This window comes from Colobus angolensis, unplaced genomic scaffold (genome assembly GCF_000951035.1).
Source record: "Colobus angolensis palliatus isolate OR3802 unplaced genomic scaffold, Cang.pa_1.0 Scaffold199, whole genome shotgun sequence".
Classification (NCBI taxonomy): Eukaryota; Metazoa; Chordata; class Mammalia; order Primates; family Cercopithecidae; genus Colobus; species Colobus angolensis.
The window spans coordinates 307911-312230 of record NW_012115143.1 but is presented as its reverse complement, the minus strand read 5'-3'; the positions used below and the strand labels follow the sequence as shown (position 1 = coordinate 312230).

General features: G+C 39.1%; 1 protein-coding gene across 1 annotated transcript in view; it reads right to left on the bottom strand.

The window, feature by feature from the left end:
• The window catches only part of GANC (glucosidase, alpha; neutral C), an 86346-nt gene that overhangs the window by 18369 nt on the left and 63657 nt on the right, over window positions 1-4320 (bottom strand). The window lies entirely within an intron of this gene.

Sequence of the window (4320 nt, the reverse complement as noted above, 5' to 3'; positions counted from 1 at the left end):
CAGGATGGTCTCGATCTCCTGACCTCGTGATCCGCCCGTCTCGGCCTCCCAAAGTGCTGGGATTACAGGCTTGAGCCACCGCGCCCGGCAGGGTTTTAAGTCTTTAATCCATCTTGAGTTAATTTTGTATATGGTATATGAAAGGAGTGCAGTTTCAATCTTCTGCATATGGCAGTTGGTGCATATGGTGCTTGCCAGTTGTTCCAGCACCACGAAGAGGGAGTCCTTTCCCCATTGCTTGTTTTTGTCAGCTTTGTCAAAGATCAGATGGTTGTAGGTGTGCAACCTTATTTCTGGGCTCTCTATTCTTTTCCATTGGTCTACATGCCTATTTTTATGCCAGTATCATGTTGTTTTGGTTACTGCAGCCTGTAGTAGTTTGAGGTTGGGTAGTATATTGCCTGCTGCTTTGTTCTTTTTGCTTAGGATTGCCTTGGCTATTCAGGCTCTTTTTGTTTTTGTTTTGGTTCCATATGAATTTTAAAATTGTTTTTTTCTAGTTTTGTGAAGAATGTCATTGGTAGTTTGACAGGAATAGCACTGAATCTATAAATTGCTTTGGGCAGTATGGTCATTTCAACAATATTGACTCTTCCTATCCATGAGCATGGAATGTTTTTCCATTTGTTTGTGTCATATCTGATTTCTTTGAGCAGTATTTTGTAGTTTTCATTGTAGAGATCTTTCACCTCGCTGGTTAGCTGTATTCCTAGGTATTTTCTTCTTTTTGTGGCAATTGTGCATGGGACTATGTTCCTGATTTGGCTCTAGGCTTGACTGTTGTTGGTGTATAGAAATGCTAATGATTTTTAGATGTTGATTTTGTATCCTGAGACTTTGCTGAAGTTGTTTATTAGCTTAAGGAGCTTTTGGGCTCAGACTGTGGGGTTTTCTAGATACAGAGTCATGTCATCTGCAAATAGGAATAGTTTGACTTCCTCTCTTTCTATCTGGATGCACTTTATTTCTTTCTCTTCCCTGACTGCTCTGGCCAGGACTTCTTCCAATACCATTTTGAATAGGAGTGGTGAGAGAGGGCATCCTTGTATTGTGCCAGTTTTCAAGGGGAATGCTTCCAGCTTTTGCCCATTTAGTATGATGTGGGCTGTGGATTTGTCAAATATGGCTCTTATTTTGAGGTATGTTCCTTCAGTACCTAGTTTGCTGAGAGTTTTTAACAAGAAGGGATGCTGAATTTTATTGAAAGCTTTTTCTGCATCTATTGAGATGATAATGTGGTTTCCATTTTTAGTTCTGTTTATGTGATGAATCACATTGACTTGGGTATGTTAAACCAACCTTGCATTCCAACGATAAAGCCTTCTTGATTATGGTGGATAAGCTTTCTGATGTGCTGCTGAATTCAGTCTGCCAGTATTTTTTTGAGGATTTTTGCATCAATGTTCATCAAGGATATTGGCTTGAAATTTTCTCTTTTTTGTGTCTCTGCCAGGTTTTGGCATCAGGATGATGCTGGCATCATAGAGTGAGTTAGGGAGGAGTCCCTCCTCCTCAATTTTTTGAAATAGTGTCAGTAGAAATGGTATCAGCTCTCCTTTGTACATCTAGTAGAACTGGGCTATGAATCTCTCTGGTCCTGGGCTATTTTTGGTTGGTAGGCTTTTTACTACTGATTCAATTTTGGAGCTTGTTATTGGTATTTTCAGGGATTCAATTTGTTCTTGGTTCAGTCTTAGGAGGGTATATGTGTCCAGGAATTTATCCATTTCTCCTAGATTTTCTCTTTTGTAATTTCTAATTGTGTTTATTTGGATCTTCTCTCTTTTCTTCTTTATTAGTCTAGCTAGCAGTCTATCTATTTTGTTATTTATTTATTTTTTTCAGAAAACCAACTCTTAAAGTAGGTTGTTTTTTAAAGTAGGTTGTCTTTCTTATTATTATTGATTAGTAAAAGTTCTTTATATATTCTGGATACAAGTATTTTGGCAGATATACCTATATATGTATATTTCAAATATTTTTTTCCTCAGTCTGTGGCTTGCCATTTCATTTTCTTACCAATGTCTTTGAAAGGGCATTTTAAAATTTTGATGAAGTCTAATTTGTCATTTTTTTCTTTTATGATTCAGGCTTTTTGTATTCTTTCTAAGAAATTTTTGTCTATTTCAAAGCCATAAAGATTTTCTCCTGGCCAGATGTGATGGCTCATGCCTGTAATCCCAGCACTTTGGGAAGCCGAGGAGCAAGGATCACTTGATGTCAAGACTGGACTGCCCAACATGGTGAAACCCTGTCTCTGCTAAAAATGTAAAAGTTAGCCAGGTGTGGTGGTGGGCACCGGTAATCCCAGCTACTCAGGAGGCTGAGGCAGGAGAATCACTTGAACCAGGGAGGTGGAGGTTAAAGTGATCCGAGATGATGCCACTGCATCCCAGCCTGGGCAACAGAGTGAGACTCCATCTCAAAAAAAAAAAAAAAAAAAAAAAAAAAGATTTTATTCTATGTTTTTTCCAGAAGTTAGTTTGTATTTTTAGCTTTTAAAATGAGTTGATGTTTTAGTTTAATTTTGAATATGGTATGAGGCAGGGGTGTAGTTTCATTTTTTTTCCCCACACAGATATCCAGTTGTTTCAGAACCATTTATAATCTCTCCATTAAATTGCCTTGGAAACTTTGTTGCAAAGCAATTGATCACATATGTGTTGGAAACTCTGGATTCTCTACTCTGTTCCATTGATCTATGTACCTATTTCCTCCCACCTCCACCACCCCCTGCTCCCAAAGAAAACCCTAAAAAATTCCAGAGAAGGGTTACAGGCCATAAAGCGGAGACATAGTAACAGTAGCAATAACAATAATTAACATTTATTTAACCCACACTGAGCCAGGTGTTATGCTAAATAGTTTGCTGGTATTATCCTACTTAATAATCACAACAATCCTATCAGATAAACGCTATTATAAACTCAATTCTGCAGATGAGGGAAGTATAGCAAGCAATGGATACAGAATCTACCCAGAGTTACACAGTTACTAAGTGGTAGAGGCATGATTTGAGCCCAGGCACTCGGATGCCTAAGCCAGTGTTCTTGTTCTTATTTACTGAAGAGTTGCTAAGAGTTTGTGATGAGAGATTATATACCACCAAAGACAGCCATAAAAGGGAAAATCTTATTTTACTAAATATATACTACTCCTGAAGCATTTTTGTCTATCTTCTACTAAAATAGTTTTGGTAGCTATTTTTGTTTTAATCTTTCATAGAAATTTTAGGCTGCCCTATGGCCAGGAAAATTTTTTTTTTCTTTTTTTCTTTTTTTTTGAGATGGGGTTTCACTCTGTGGCCCACGCTGGAGTGCAGTGGTGCAATCTTGGCTCACTGCAACCTCCACCTCCCAATTTCAAGCAATTCTCCTGCCTCAGCCTCCTGAATAGCTGGGACTACAGGCACGTGCCACTATGCTTGGCTCATTTTTGTATTTTTAGTAGAGACAGGGTTTCACCATGTTGGCCAGGCTGGTCTCAAACTCCTAATCTCAAGTGATCTGCCCACCTGCCTCAGAAAAGTGCTGAGATTACAGACATGAGCCACTGCTCCTGACCAAAAAAAAGGCTTCTTTTTTTTTGAGACAGTTTTGCTCTTGTTGCCCAGGCTGGAGTGCAATGGTGCGATCTCTGCTCACTGAAACCTCCGCCTTCCAGGTTCAAGTGATTCTCCTGCCTCAGCCTCCCTAGTAGCTGGGAATACAGGTGCACACTACCATGCCCAGCTAATTTTTATTTTCTTTTTTTAGTAGAGACAGGGTTTCACCATGTTGATCAGGCTAGTCTCGAACTCCTTACCTCAGGTGATCCACCCGCCTAGGCCTCCCAAAGTGCTGGGATTACAGGTGTGAGCCACTGTGCCTGGCCCAAAAAAATATTTTCCAGGGATTGTTCTTTTAAAAAAGTATTCTAATTTCCTCTTGACTTCAAGTGAGATATGTACGTATCTACATAATGATTTTGAAATCCATATGGAGACATTCTCATCAAGAAAGCTCATGTAAACATGCAGATATTTTCATGTCTCATATCATTGTTTAGTCAGAAGGTTTCTATGGCTATTGATCATCGCATATGACTTAACAAAGTAGTGTTTCCTGTAATGTCTTGCTACACAATGAAGCAAAGCTGATAGCTTCACACAGAGTACTGCAGGCTAAGCAATGGAGCAACATAAGAGATCAACAATAACCTAATATTCAAATCTTCTGTTACCTTTTTTTTAACTGTTGCTGGTAAATGTTTTCATTAAAAATACTTCTTTTGTGGGCCGGGCGCGGTGGCTCAAGCCTGTAATCCCAGCACTTTGGGAGG